This window comes from Sus scrofa, chromosome 16 (genome assembly GCF_054392235.1).
Source record: "Sus scrofa isolate SSC_HxYL_T2T_F1_AM1 chromosome 16, Sscrofa_HxYL_maternal_Yorkshire_Landrace_v2.0, whole genome shotgun sequence".
Classification (NCBI taxonomy): domain Eukaryota; kingdom Metazoa; phylum Chordata; class Mammalia; order Artiodactyla; family Suidae; genus Sus; species Sus scrofa.
In genome coordinates this window covers 46,981,904-46,998,320 of record NC_139398.1, presented here as the reverse complement: position 1 = coordinate 46,998,320, position 16,417 = coordinate 46,981,904, and the positions used below count along the sequence as shown (strand labels likewise).

Below are 16,417 nucleotides of genomic sequence, written 5' to 3'. Positions count from 1 at the left end.
TTGTATAGCAGCTTTTCTAAATTAAATTTTACTGGAGTATAGTTGATTTAAAATGTTGTGTTAGTTGCAAGTGCACAGCAACATGAATCACTTATACATATACCCATTCATTTTCAGATTATTTTACCAGATAGGTCACAACAGAGTAGATACTAGAGTGTTGAGTAGATTTCCCTTGCTACACATCCATTCCATCTATAGTAGTGTGTATATGTCAATCCCAACCTCCCATTTATCCCTACTCCCAACATCTATTCTTTGGCAAGATTGTTTTGGTTTTGAAGTCTTTGAATCTGATTCTGCTTTGTTAAGAAGCTTCCCTGCAGCATTCTTTATTAGACTCCACATAATAGCGACTTCATATGACATTTGTCTTTCTCTGACTTACTTCACTTAGTATGATAATTTCTAGGTCCACCCATATAACTACAAATGGCATTATTTCATTTTTTTATGGCTAAAGAATACTTTACTGTATACCCACAATACCAACTTTGATGAGAGTTTTTTTAACTCAATAAATTTTTTTTTATATTTTTAGTTGTACAATGATCATCACAACCCAATTTTACAGCATTTCCATCCCAAACCCCCAGTCTATCCCTCCTACCCCCAACCTGTCTCCTTTGGTAACCATAAGTTTTTCCAATGTCTCTGAGTCAGTATCTATTCTGCAAAGAAGTTCATTATATCCTTTTTTTTGATTCCACATATAAGTTATAGCATAGATGTTTGTGTCTCACTGTCTAACTTCATTTAGCATGATAATTTCTAGGTCCATCCATGTTACTGCAAGTGCCATTATTTCATTCCTTTTTATATCTGAGTATTATTCCTTTGTGTCTATGTACCAGATCTTCTTTATCCAACCCTCTGTCAATGGACATTTACCCATATCTTGGCTATTGTATAGAGTGCTACAATGAACACTGATGTACATGTACTTTTTTTGAGTCCTGTTTTTCTCTGGGTAGATGCCCAGGAGTGGGATTGCTGAATCAAATGGTAATTCTATTTTTAGTTTTTTGATTAATCTATATACTGTTTTCCGTAGTGGTTGCACCAATTTACAGTCCCACCAACAGTGTAACAGGGTTTTCTTTTCTCCACACTCTCTCCAGCATTTATTTTGTAGATTTTTTTGATGATGGCCATTCTGGTTGGAGTAAGGTGGTACCTCATAGTAGTTTTGATTTGCATTTCTCTAATAACCAGTGATGTTGAACATCTTTTCATGTGTTTTTTGGCCATCTGTATGTCTTCTTTGGAGAAATGTCCGTTTAGATCTTCTGCCCATTTTTGGATGGGGTTGTTTGTTTTTTTGGTATTGAGCTGCAGGAGGCATTTATATATTTTGGAGATGAATCCCTTGTCAGTTGCTTCATTTGCAAATGTTTTCTCCCATTCTGTGGGTTGTCTTTTCATTTTGTTTAGGGTTTCCTTTGCTGTGCAAAAACTCTTTAAGTTTAATTAGGTTCCATTTGTTTACTTTTGTTTATATGTTGTCATTACTCTAGGAGGTGGATCTGAAAGGATATTGCTGTGGTTTATGTCAGAGAGTGTTTGGCCTATGCTTTCCTGTAAGAGTTTTATAGTATCTGGTCTTATATTTAGGTCTTTAATTCATTTTGAGTTTATTTTCGTGTATGGTGTTAGTGCTCTAATTTCAATCTTTTACATGTAGCTGTCCAGTTTTCCCAGCACCACTTACTGAGAGGACTGTCTTTTCTCCATTTTGTGCCTCCTTTGTCATAGATCAGTTGACCGTGGGTGCATGGGTTTAATTCTGGGCTTTCTATCCTGTTCCACTGATCTGTATTTCTGTTTTTGTGCAAGTACCATTCTGTTTCAATGACTGTAGTTTGTAGTCTGGTCTGAATTCAGGGAGCCTGATTCCTCCAGCTCCATTTTTCTTTCTCAGGATGGCTTTGGCTCTTCTGGGTCTTCTATGCTTCCAAACAAACTTTAAAATATTTTGTTCTAGTTCTGTGAAAAATACCCTTGGTAATTTGATAGGGATTGCATTGAATCTGTAGATTGCATTGGGTTGTATAGCAATTTTGACAATATTGATTCTTCTAGTCCAAGAGCATGGTATGTCTTTCCATCTGTTTGTGTCACCTTTGATGTCTTTCATCAGTGTCTTATAGTTTTCAGAGTACAGGTCTTTTGTCTTATTAGGTAGGTTTATTCCTAGGTATTTTATTCTTTCTGATGCAATGGTAAATAGGATTGTTTCCCAAATTTCTCTTTCTGATATTTCATTGTTACTATATAGAAATGCAGTCAATTTCTGTGTATTAATTTTATATCCTTCAACTTTACTGAATTCATTGATGAGCTCTAACAGTTTTCTGGTAGTATCTTTAGAATTATCTAGGTATAGTATTATGTCACCTGCAAATGGTGATAGTTTTACTTCCTTTCCAATTTGGATTCATTTCTTTTTCTTCTCTATTGCTGTGGCTAGGACTTGGAAAACTATGTTGAATAGTAGTGGCAAGAGTGGATATCCTTGTCTTGTTCCTGATCTTAGCAGGGATTCTTTCAGCTTTTTGAGAATGACATTAACTGAGGGTTTGTCATATATGGCCTTTATAATGTTGAGGTAGGTTTCCTCTGCTCACTTTCTGAAGGTTTTTATCAAAAATGGGTGTTGGATTTTGCCAAAAGCTTTTTCTGCATAAAGTGAGAGGATCACGAGTTTTGTTTTTTGTTGTTTTGTTTTTTATGGCTGCACCCATGGGATATAGAAGTTCCCAGACTAGGGGTTGAATTGGAGCTACAGCTGCTGGCCTATGCCACAGCCACAGCAATGGGATCCAAGCCGTGTCTGCATCTAGACCATAGCTCATGTCAATACTGGATCCCTGACCCATTGAGTGAGGCTAGGGATTGAACCTGCATCCTCATGGATATTAGTCAGATTTGTTTTCACTGCACCACAAAGGGAACTCTGGGATCATGTGGTTTTTATTCTTCAGTTCGTTAATGTGGTGTATCACACTGATTGATTTGCAGATATTGAAAAATCCTTGCATCCCTGTGATAAATCCCACTTCATCATGGTGTACTATACTTTTGATGTATTGCTGGATTTGGTTTGCTAGTATTTTGTTGAGGATTTTTGCATTTATGTTCATTAGTGATTATAGCCTGTAATTTTCTTTTCTTTTTTTATTTTTGGTATCTTTGCCTGGCTTTTGGTATCAGGATGATGTTGCCCTCATAAAATCAGTTTGGGAGTATTCCCTCCTCCGCTAGTTTTTGGAATAGTTTCAGAAGTATAGGTAACAACTCTTCTCTAAATATTTGATAGAATTCGCCTGTGAATCCATCTAGTCCTGGACTTTTGTTTCTTGGAAGATTTTAATCAGTTTCAATTTCAAAACTTGTGGTTGGTCTGTTCATCTTTTCTATTTCGTCTTGGTTTAGTCTTGGAAGATTCTACTTTTCTAAGAATTTGTTCATTTTTCTAGGTTGTCCACTTTATTGGCATATAGTTTCTTGTAGTAGTCTATTACGATCCTTTGTATTTCTGTGATGTCCATTGTAACTTCTCCTTTTTCATTTCTAATTTTATTGATTTGAGTCCTCTTTTTTTCTTGATGAGTCTGACTATGGGTTTATCGATTTTGTTGATCTTTTCAAAGAACAAGCTTTTAGTGTCATTGATCTTTCCTTTTTCTTTTACTCTTTTTTTTCTGTCTTTTGTCTTTTTAGGACTGTACCAATGGCGTATGGAGGTTCACAAGCTAGGAGTGGAATTGTAATTGTAGCTTCCAGCCTACACCAGAGCCACAGCAATGGGGGATTCGAGCTGCATATGCAACCTACACCACAGCTCATGGCAACACTGGATCTTTAACCCACTGAGCAAGGCCAGGGATCAAACCCGCATCCTCATGGATACTAGTTGGGTCCATTAACCACTGAGCCATGATGGGAACTCCTTAACTGATCTTTTTTATGGTTGTTGTGGGTTTTTTTTTTTTATTCAGTTGATTTCTGCTCTGATCTTTGTGATTTCCTTTCTTCTGCTAACTTTGGGGTCATCTGTTCTCTAGTTGTTTCAGGCGTAAAGTTAGATTGTTTATTTGAGCTTTTTCTTGTTTCCTGAGGTAGGCTTGTATTGCTATAAACTTCCCTCTTAGAACTGCTTCTGCTGCATCCCATCGCTTTTGTATTGTTGTGTCTTTGCTGTCATTTGCTTCTATGTATTTTTTAATTTCCTCTTTGGTTTCTTCAGTGACCCATTGATTGCTTAGCAGCATGTTGTTTAGTCTCCACATGTTTGTGTTTTTTACAGGTTTTTTTTTTCTTGCTGTTGATTTCCAGCAGGAGTTGTGGCCAGCAAAGATGCCTGATATGATTTCAATTTTTTTAAATTTACTGAGGCTTGATTTGTGGCCCAGAATGTGATCCTAGAGAATGTTCTCTGTGCATTTGACAAGAAAGTGTATCTTGCTGCTTTTCAATGGAATGTTCTATAAATATCCATTAAGTCTATCTGGTCTAATGCATCATTTAAGGCCTGTGTTTCCTTGTTGATTTTCTGTCTGGATGATCTGTCCATTGCTGTAAGTGGAGTGTTAAATTCCCCGTTATTGTGTTATTGTCAATTTTTCCTTTTAAGGTTGTTGGCAGTTGTCTTATATATTGAGGTGATCTTATGTTAGGTGCATATATCTTTACAATTGCTATATTTTCTTCATGCATTGATCCTTTGATCATTATGTAATATCTTTTATCTCTTATAATATTCTTTATTTTAAGGTCTATTTTATCTGATATGAGTATTGCTACTTCAGCTTTCTTTTGATTCCCGTTTGCATGGAATATTTTTTTCCATCCTCTCACTTTCAATTTGTATGTGCCTCTAGGACTTAAGTGGGTGTCCTGAAGACAGCATATATATGGGTCATGTTTTTGTATCCATTCAGCCAGTCTATGTCTTTTGGCTGGTTCATTTAGGACATTGACATTTAAGGTAATCATTGATATGTATGTTTTTTTTTTTTTGCCATTTTATCAGCTATTTTGGATTTGTTTTTGTTGGTCTTTTACCATCTTCTCTTGTTGTCTTCTCTTGTGGTTTGATGAATATCTTTACTGTTGTATTTAGATTGTTTTTTCTTATTTATCTATTGTAAATTTTTGGTTTGCAGTTACCATGAAGTTTTGATATAGGGGTGTGTGTGTATATATATAGGATTTTTTAGATTCTGGTCTCTTGATTGCAAGTGTATCTCCAGTGTCCTGCACTCTGGTACCCCTCTGGTTTTGGTAGCATATTTATGTGTGGATGATTTCTTACCTTTACTATATGTATGCCTTTACCAATGAAACTTGTCATTTGTAATATATTTGTTTCTAGTTGTGGCCTTTTCTTTACCACCAAGAGAAGTTCCTCTATTATTTGTTGTAAAGCTGGTTTTGTGGTGCTGTATTTTCTTAGCTTTTGCTTGTCTGTAAAGCTTTTGATTTCTCCTTCAAATCTGAATGAGAGCTGTGCTGGGTAGAGTAATCTTGGTTGGACGTTTTTTCTTCTCATCACTTTAAGTATATTATGCCACTCCCTTATGGCCTGCAGAGTTTCTGCTGAAAAAATCTGCCAATACTCTTATCAGGGTTCTCTTGTATATTGTTTCTTTTCCCTAGTTTCTTTCAATATTTTCTCTTTGTCTTTGATTTTGTGCAGTTTGATTTATATGTCTCAGGGTGTTCCTCGTTGGGTTTATTTGAAATGGTACTCATGCTTCTTGGATTTGAGTGAAGGATTCCTTTCCCATATTGGGGAGTTTTCAGCTATTATCTTTTCAAATATTTTCTCTGGCCCTTTCTCTCTCTATTCTTCTTCTGGCACCCCGTAATATGGATGTTTGTGTGTATAACATTGTCCCAGAGTTCTTAGACTGTCTTCATTTCTTTTCAATATTTTTTTTATGTTCCATGTCAGTGATTTCCACTAGTCTGTCCTCTCCATCTCACTTACTCCTTCTTCTGCCTCCTGTATTCTGCTGTTGGTTGCTTCTAGTGAATTTTTTGTTATTGTATTTTGCATTTCTGCTTGCTTAACCCTTAAATCTTCTATTTCTTTGCTCAATGTTTCTTGCAATTTATCAGTCTTTGTCTCCAGTTTATTTCTAAGATATTAAATAATCTTTTCTGTCATCAGTGTAAAGTTTTTTTTACAGAGATTGGTAATCTCCATTATCACTTAGCTGTTTTTTTTTTTTCTTGTCTCTGATCCATAAATCTCTGCCTTTTCATTTTGTATAGATTTTTTGCTGTGGTTTCCTTTTTGCAGATAATAGAGTTGTAGCCTCTCTTGCTTCTGATGTCTGCCCCCCTTGCAGCTGAAGTTGGTAAGGGGGCTTGCTTCAGGCTTCCTGATGGAAGGGACTGTTGCCTTGATGAATGTTTTTATCATGAATGGACGTTGAATCTTTTCAAATGCTTTTTCTGTGTCTATTGAGATCATTCAATTTGTATCCTTTCTTTAAGGTGGTGTATCACATTGATTGATTTGTGAATATTGAAATATCCTTGCATTCCTGGAATAAATCCCACTTGATCATGGTGTACATATTTTTATATATTGTTGTATTGTGTTTGCTAATATTTTGTTGAGGATTTTTGCATCTATGCTCATCAGATATACTGGTTTTTTTTTTTTTCCTAGTGTCTTTGTCTGATTTGGGCAGACAAAGATGGCCTCACAGAATGAATTTGGAAGTGTTTCTTTTCAATTTTTCGGAATAGTTTGAGAAGGATAGGTATTAGTTTTTTATTGTACATTTGGTAGAATTCCCCTGTGAAGATACCCAGTCCTGGACTTTTGTTTGCTGGGAGATTGGTGGTTTATTGTTGTTGTTATTGTTTTACAAATTCAGTTTCACTACCAATGATTAGTTTGCTCAGATTGTCTATTTCTTGCTGAGTTAGTTTTGGAAGATTGCATGTTTCTAGAAGTTTCTAGATGTTTGTCCACATCTTCTCATTTGTCCAATTTGTTGGCATGTAACCATTCTATTCTCATGATGTTTTTTAACATTGTGGCATCAGTTGCTACTTCATTTCTGATTTTATTTGGATCATCTCTTTTTCTTGATAAGCCTGGTTAAAGGCTTATCAATTTTTTTTTTTTTGAAAAATCCAGCTTAGTTTCATTGTATTCGGGGTTTTGTGGGGGTTTTTTGGTTTCTATATTATTTCCTCTCTGATTTTACTATTTCCTTCCTCCTGCTGACTTTTGGCTTGGCTTGTTCTTGTATCAATTCTTCTAGATGGTAGGTTGTTTGAGAGCTTTCTTTTTTCCCCGATGTAGGCCTTTATCAATATAAATTTCCCTTTAGAACTGCTTTTGCCATGTCCCATATATTTTTAGGAAGCTTTATTTTCATTTGTCTCAGGGTATTTTCTGATATTCACCTTTATTTCATCATTGACCCATTGGTTTTTTAGTAGCTTGTTGTTTAGTCTCTATGTATTTGTATTTTTCCCACTTTTATTCCTTTGATTTTTAGTCTCATACCATTGTGGTCAGAACAAAAATGCTTAATATAATTTTTGTCCTCTTAAATTTGTTGCGATTTATATTGTAGCCTAATATGTTATCTGGAGAATATTTCTCATGTGCACTTGAAAAGAATGTGTATTCTGCTGGCTTGGGATGGGATGTCCTATAGATATCTATTAAGTCCAACTGGGCTAATGTATCATTTAATACTACAGATTCCTTATTGATCTTCTGTCTGATCCATCCTGATGTAAATGGGGTGTTAAAAGCCCCTACAATGATCAGTTTTTCCCTTTATGTCTGTTAGCATTTGCTTTAGATATTTAGATGCTCCTATATTAAGTGTATATATGCTAACAGATGTTATATCCTCTTCTTGTATTGATCCATTTATCATTATATTAGGGCCTTGTCTTTTGTTATAGACTTTAATAACTATTCTGAGTATTGCCACTCCAGCTTTGTCATTTCCGTTGGCATGAAATATCTTTTTCCATCTTCTTTCGGTCTATGTGTCATTAGCTTTGAAGTAAGTCTCTTGTAAGCAGGATACACATGGGTCTTATTTTTTCTTAATCCAATTAGGCACTCTATGTCTCTCGATTGGAGCATCTGGTCCATTGACACTTTAGGTAATTATTGATAAGTATGCACTTACAGCCATTTTGTTACTCATTTTCTGGTTGTTGTTTCTGTAGTTCCGTTTTCTTCTTTTAGTTTCTTCCCTTCCAGTTTGATGGGTTTGTTTTAGTGGAATGCTTGCATCCTTTTCTCTCTAGTTTTTATGTGTGTATTGATTTTCCATTACCATTGGGTTCATATATGTTGACCTATCTACTCGTTTTAAATTGGTAGTCATTTTTCAAACACACTGTAAAACATTTTAGCCCTTCCCCTGTATGTTTGTGTTTTTGAGGTCATATTTTACAACCTAATGTTTATCCCTTTACTATATGTTGTAGTAAATTTGTCTTTTAATGTTTGTACTAGCTTATTTAAGTGGCTAAATAAATACAGCCTTTACTATACATTTGCCTTTACTAATTGGATTTTTCCTATCCCATATATTCTTACTTTTTGTTGTAGCCTTTTACTTTTCATTTAGAGAAAATCCTTTAACATTCCAGTACTGAACTCTTAGTTTTTGCTTGTCTGAAAAGTTCTTTAGCTCTCCTTCAATTCTGAATGATTATCTTGCTGGGCAGAGTATCCCCCCCCCATCCCACCCTGCCCCACAGCATATGGAGTTCCAAGGCCAGGGATCAAATCTGAGCCACAGCTTGCTGTGACCTACACCACAGCTGCAGCAACAAAGGATCCTTTAACCCACTGTGCCAGGGTGGATATCAAACCTGCATCCTGACACTGCAGAGACACCACTAATCCTACTTTGCCACAGCAGAAATTCTTGGGCAGAGTATCTTAAGTTGTAGGTTTTTCCCTTTCAGTACTTTAAATATACCATGCCACTCCCTTCTGGTCTGTAAAGTTTCTGTAGAGAAATCAGCAGATGGCCTTACAGGGGTTTCCACGTATGTGGCTTTTTTTCTCGTTGCCCTTAGAATCTTGACTTTTTGTCATTTTAATTATGATATATGTTGGTGTGGATCTCTTTAGGTTCCTATCTAGTTTGAGACTCTGTGCTTCCTCTATGTCGATATGTTTCCTTCTTCAGATTCAGGGAGTTTTCAGCCATAATTTCATCAAATTACATTTGCAACACCTTTCTTTTCTTTCTGGGATCCCTATAATGTGAATATTAATAAGCCTAGTGTTGTCCCACATGTCCTTAAACTGTTCTCATTTTTTTTGTTGTTGTTCTGATTGGGTGATTTCCATTGCGCTATCTTCCATAAAACTTATGCCTTCTTCTGTATTATGTAGTTTGCTATCATTCCTTCCAGTGTTTTGTTTTCTTTTTTCACACTTGCAGCATATGGAAGTTCCCAGGTTAGGGACTGAATCCAAGCCACAGCTGCAACCTATGCCATACCTGTGGCAACACTAGATCCTTAACCCACTGTGCTGGGCCAGGGATCAAACCAGGGCTGCTGTAGAGACAATGCCAGATCCTTAACCCACTGTACCCTGGAACTCCCCTCCCAGTGGATTTTTCATTTCAGTTATTGTATTCTTTAGTTTTGGCTTTTTTTTTTTTTTTGTCTTTTTGCCTTTTCTTGAGCCACTCCCACAGCAATATGGAGGTTCCCAGGCTAGAGGTCCAACTGGAGCTGTAGCCACCAGCCTATGCCACAGCCACAGCAATGCAGGATCCAAGCCGCGTCTGTGACTCACACCACAGCTCGTGGCAACACCGGATCCTTAACCCACTGAGCAAGGGCAAGGATCGAACCTGCAACCTCATGGTTCCTTGTCAGATTTGCTAGGAACCATGACAGGAACTCCCTGGTTCTTTTTTTACATTTACTAGTTTCTTGTAAAAATTCTGTGTTTATCCTTCATTTTCCTAGTTCAGCTGTCATTCTTATTACTAATAGTTTGAACCCTTTATCTGGTAAATTATCTTTCATTAGTTTTTCAGGGTTTTTTCCTTGGTCTTTAATTTGAAAAAAATAATTCTTCTGTTTTCATTTTGCTTAACTTTGTCTCTGAAATTGGATGAAACAGTTACCTATCCCAGTCTTGCATGGGCATCCTTATGTGGGAACATCCCTATACGGTCTGCATGTACAAAGTGGCTTTGGTGGGAAAGTTGGTTCTGAAGTGGGTATAGTTACACCTTCCAACAGGGCATGCTAGAAGTTATCACCTTGGTGGGTGGTAGGGCTGGAGATGGAGGGGCTAGAGCTAGAACCAACTACAAGCTAAGGCTCTCCTCAGTGGCCAATATCATCCTACTGGCATCAGGATCAGGTCCCAAGTTGCTGGAACAGAAGCCCTAGAGAGTGGTCAGGTCTGTTCCCTATAAGTATGCTCTCTCTCCCTCCCAGCATCAGCTCCTTCACCCCAGAAGGGAGCAGTGGAGTAAGAGGTGTGGCGGGGGGGCTGCGTGTGTGATGGCAATGGGTGACCAATGTGGCCCAGGGTACACACTAGTGCAATCCTGGCACACCAGAATTACAGAGCACTCCCAAACTGCTGCCCCCATAAACACCAGTAATGGCTGCCCTCATCCCATATGTGTGCTGTGCCAGGTCCAGGCCAGCTCCATCTCCCACAACTGCACATTTTCCATGCGGCAGCAGCTTTCACTCTAGTGGGAAGCTGTGCTGCTGAGGAAGAGGAGCTGGAGCAGGTGTTTGGCACAGGCTAGGTTATGCACTGGGATGGTCAAGGGAAATCAGCCTAAGTCCCTTGCAGTCTCCTCAGCCTTGCTTTAGGAGTAAGCAAAGCATGTGCATGCTCTTCATGAGCAAAGTGTAGGTTTCTAAGAGCCCTACTCTTTGTCCCACTGGTTTTCAAACCAGCTAAGTGGACTTGGCTTGTCAGTGTTGGACCCTGAGCTGAAGTGCCCAATATGTGGATCAAACCATTAACTCCCAGGGAGGATCTCTGAGTCCATGTAATCTCACTCCTCTTCTGTGTCCCCTCCCAGGGGCACAAGTCCTGACCCGAGTGTTTCTCTTCCCTTCCTACCCACCTCTGTGTGGATCTATCTTATAGTCTTGGTTGTATAAGAGTTGTTCTGCCAGTGTTCAGTTGTTTTTCCATGTGAGAACTGCTCCACATGGAGATTATTTTATGTGTTCATCTGAGGAGGTGAGCTCCATGTTCTTCTACTTAGCTTTTCTATGCTCCTTCTACCTGCTGGTACTTTCTTGATTTTTACTTTAAAAGTGTCAATTAGAACACAACTGTTACCTGGCTGACATCAACTGTAAAATGCATCCTGATTTCAAATATATTAAAATATGGGGAAATGTTCATCCTAGAATAGATGAGAGTAGTTTCAGGTCTTGAGAACAGAAGTCATTTCATACTTAAGAAAGCCACCTCTTGGATGGAAGAAAAAGAAAGAAAAGAAAAGAAAAACCTATGTGACTGTTCAGGCCTGATTACAGGAAATTACAAAGGCTTTACCTAGGAGGCCTCAGAGGCAAAACCTGTTCTCTCCACATCAGATTTGTTACAGAGCTGCAAAACAACAGAGCTACATTGCCATCTCTGGAAGTTGTTGCAGACAAGGACTCAGGTCTCTCTAAATGGCCATGCTCTTACATGCATCTGCATCCCTGGCCCAGGTGCCTCTAATGGAATCCTTTCTATGGGGAAATACTTAAAAAGACAATTTTCTACACTCTGACTCAGTACCTTTCCCCTCCTAACTCTTCCTTCTTCCTCCCTCCAAGTCCCTGGGTCCACAAGTCTGCAGGAACTTTCTGTTCATGGTTCCCTGAACAGTGAGACAAAACCCAACACCTGTGCTAATCCACCTGTCCCTCCAACCAGTGGGTCATTCCACACGGAGAAATACAACAGAGGCAATCTCCCTTTGATTTAGACTCTTGTTTATACAATCACAGTAAATGATCAAAGGTTTGACTGTCACTTTCATTTTGGCTTATTTAAAACAGTACTCTTAACACCTGCCAGTTCAGCTCTCTCTGTCCAGCTCGGCCACTATGCAAGTCAAGAAGAATGCAGTAAAGCATTCTGAAAACAAAGCATGAGAACAGTCAAGAGATTCCTAAGAAGTCTACCTATCAGGATTTCCGTTTGTCCTTTCCTGTGTACTCAAGCAAATGTTGAGCAAAACATTAAACACTGAGTTAGAATAGCTAGACAAGACATAACAATCAAAAGTGAAACAATTAACAACACTGTAGATATATATTTAGATGGCAAAATATTTGATTCTCATGAGAAATTCAACTGAGGGGGGAAGCACCATGAACCACAGCAGCCAAGCCAAGGAAGGCTTTGTCAAAGAAGTGTGACTTGAGGAGAGCACTGAACTAGTAAAATTTGGGTAATTAGTGGAAAAGACATATGGACATTAAAGTATAATTCCCATTCTCCAAGAATGTAAGGAATCCTTTAAAAAAAACAAAAAACAAAAAACTGAGGAACGTTTTACAGATGTGTATGCCCGGGAACAAAATAGTTTATTCTACAGAGTGACATGAAATAGAATTACTTTTCAGGATTTAAACCTTGTTTTGACTACATTCATTATCCTTTATATTCCTCAAATCCATCCCAATGGATTACAGAAACAGCTTGATTATTTCCCCTCATAGTTGTTTAGCTAATCTATTATGCGGCAATTAATATGCATCTTGGCCAGAGTTGCCAGGCACTGGAGTAGGAAGAGGCTTCCTCCAAAAACATATAGCCATTCTGGTCTAAATAGCTGCATACTAAGTGTGTTAGGCATAATTAAATTTTGGAAATATGTAAGCCTGTCTTCCCTCTGGTTCCTCAATTGAATTAGTTTACTTGGTAAGCTCCAGCTTCAACTCTACCAACTTGAAAATAGGTTTGATAATATTTTCAAACCACAAATGTTTCTTGAGCACTTGCTTGATGCCAGGCAGAAGCCTCTGACTTCCTGGAAATTTACAGTCTAAACTCCAGAGTTGCACTATTGCTACAGTAGCCATAATCACTAGCTACATGTGGCTAATGAATACATGAAACATGGCTAGTGCAACTGAGAAACTGAATTTATTTTAATCTACATTTAAATTTAAAATTGAGCCTTGAGAGGTTCCATTGTCAGTGGATTAAGAATCCAACACAGTCTCCATAAGGAAGCAGGACTGATCCTTGGCTTCACTCAGTGGGTTAAGGATCCAGTGTTGCTGCAAGTCACAGATGCAGCTCAAATCCAGTGTTGCTGTGGCTGTGGTGTAGGCCTGCAGCTGCAGCTCTGATTCAACCCCTAGCCCAGAAACTTCCATACACCACAGGTTTGGTCATTTAAAAAAAGAAAAAAAAGAAAAAAAAGACTTGATTTCAGCTATTGGAAAACTTTCAGGAACGTATGGAACAACTTGAATATGTGATTCTATTGGGTATGTGAATCATAATTTGTCACATTCAGTAATTTATAAAATCTAAATATTGATCAAGTATTTCCAAATTGAAAACAGCATCCAAATTGAGATGTGAAGCAATTGTAAAACATGTACTATATTTCAAAGATTTAGTAAAAAAAAATGTAAAAATCTCAATTTTTATATTGATTACATATTGAAATATTTGGGATATATATTGATCACATATGTGGCTCACATTACATTTTTATTATACAGCACTGCTCTAAAGCAACAATTTTCCCAAGAAAAGCTTAAATGCAGAACTACTTAGGAAGCTCTACTGTACCTCAAATCATGCTCATTTTCTTTTTGTTCCCTGCTTTCTTCTTCCTTTCTTCCCTCAACAATGATGTGCCCTGGACTAAAGAGCTAGAAAGACTGCCAATCCAGAGTTTAAATAATTCAAGGCAGTCTCTTTTATTTGTTGAAGAATTTAAACACTGGAACACTGGAATGACTTAGCAACTCCAATATATTAGGAGTATCTTAGTAGCTCAAGGGAAAGGTGTCAAAGAAATAGTTTTGCATTTCCCCATGGACAGTCTTAAAAGTAGTTTCCTAATAAGTCACTAAAAACTACTTAAATGTTTTTAAAAGCTTTAATATCATGAAGTCCTGAAATATTAATGAAAGATAAAGTAATTTATTATTCTAAATTACATTTATTTAATAAGTGAAAGATTTGATAAATAAAATTATAATGGAGAGGAGTTTTCATCAAAGCATTTTAAGCCATCACAAAATGGACTTATTATCATTATCTATTATGCTCCAACTCCAAAAGCCAAAGATAAAAGACAAAACTCAAAAGCCAAACACAAAAGAGGCTTACTCTATGTCATTTACATAAAGTTCAAGAACAAATCTAATTTATAGTGATAAACATCAGAACAGTGGCTACCTCTGGGCAGGGGCATTGACTGGAAAAGGGCAAGAGGGTGATAGAAATGTTACCCATATTGATTAGTGTGATGGTTATAGGAGTATAGTATTTAAAAATTTAAACCATACACAAAGCTTTGTGTATTTTATAATATGTAAATCTTATTTCAAAGTAAAATGTTAACTTGCCCCAGAGGACACAATTAGCAAGACGTTGAGATGGGACTCAAACTTAAGTCAATCTGAGCCTTCAGACTAGAGTAGGTTCACTTTCCTATCCAACCATACACAGAGATGAGAAAAATACAAGACTGTTACCTAGCTTAAATGTGTGATTAGCTTCACTCCCTCTACATACTTTATTCATAATATCCTTATTATGATAAACTTCACTTATTTTAGCACCAAACATCTTATACTTCAAAAGCTGGTTTTAACTTTGCAGCACTATAGCAACAGTAATTCTGTTTTTAGAAGTGAAATAAATTGTTGTAACTAAACTTTCCAGCCTCCTACATGACTGGTAACATAAGAAGATAATTCAGCTGAAGAACAAATAAAGATAAAAATTTGGAAACTGCACTAACTGGCACAAATGCATTAGCTAATTAGTATCCGTAGATTATGATGAATAAATCTTCAGTTGTGGAACATCTTAGGACTATCAAAACAACTGATAGATGATGTATGACAGGAAGATGCCAAAATGGTCAATTAGCAAGTACCACTCATGTTTGTGTGATATTTATGAGATTCAAGCACTGCAGTTGCATATGTGACCTCACATTTCTCAAGAATCAACTATCTATTGAACACTGATAAATGAACTAAATCAGTGTAAGACTTGAACATTAAAATACAACTGCACCAGCATTCATCTATGATACCCTGCATTTTTACACAGGGCTGCCTCTTTAAAAATATTTAACTACACACACTGCCTGTGTGACATCTTCACTGATAAACATGGAGAAAAATCCAGTTATTGTCTTCTTTTATATAAAAGCAAACTGAGGCCTAAAGCAGGTCACTGACACCACACGTCAACAAATAAAGCCAAGGTTAAGGTTACTCCAGCTAGTTCGCTATTACGAAGCCTCATGCCCACCTTGTTAAACAGGAGCTTCTCCTTCTACACATAGAAGTTTTTAAATATTTTAAGCTATTCTTATTTCTGTTGAGAATTTATCTCCCACATGGTAATCCCCAAACTAAGGAGAAAATCAGGTTAAATAGATATATATCCAAGACTTTGGGATAATTAATAAGTTCATATATTCAGAAGTGGAGGAAAAGTTGGTTTTTGTTCCTGAACAGTGAAAAAAGAATCCTAAGAACACATGAGATTCCAAACCCAGAAAACACTTAACTGGTGTAGGGAAAAAAAAAAAAAAAAAAAAAAAACCTTTCAAGGAATTCCCACATGCAAAATTTCCCACAATGGAAAAAAAAAAAAAAATTCATTGTTAAAAAAAAAAAGTAAACTCCAACGCCCTACTTTGACAATACCCTAAATTATAGCAAAACAATTAATAAATCACTTTGGTAAAGGATTAACCTGGATTCCCAGACCCCAAACTCTGGGACAAACCACTGGCTCACTTCAGTCTCCAGCATCTGCAGTGTCCTGGCAGGCACACTAACCCTGTTGCAGCCCCCCTTCCCCCCTCTAACCCTACCCTCTCCTATCTTGACAAGAAACTCCTCACAGTACGATCAACTGTCTCTAAGTCATTTAATCTTCGTTTTCCCGGCCCTTTCGCTGGGTCTATGAATGGATTTTACTAAGGTTGTTAATCCCCCTGACACTTTAGGTAAAACTTTAGCCTATAAATTTAGGCGATCCAAAATTATTAGGACTGAGTTCTAAAAACAGAGCCGAGGTAAAGCCCCACAGTCCAGCCCAACACAGGGCATGCCTCGCACTCACCTGGGAACAGTCAGCTGGAGCTCCGGACAACAGGCACCCCTTTGCAGCTATTCATCCCAGTTCCTCGGGTCCCAGACGGCC

The 16,417-nt window shown here is 37.4% G+C and overlaps 1 protein-coding gene across 3 annotated transcripts in view; it reads right to left on the bottom strand.

Moving 5' to 3' along the window:
* The window catches only part of IL31RA (interleukin 31 receptor A), an 88,334-nt gene extending 71,917 nt beyond the window's left edge, over positions 1-16,417 (bottom strand). For all 3 annotated transcript variants that reach the window (XR_014831342.1, XM_085002269.1, XM_021076775.2), the window contains exon 1: positions 16,337-16,417. The gene's annotated coding sequence lies outside the window, so the exon portion shown is untranslated. The remainder of the gene's footprint in view (positions 1-16,336) is intronic.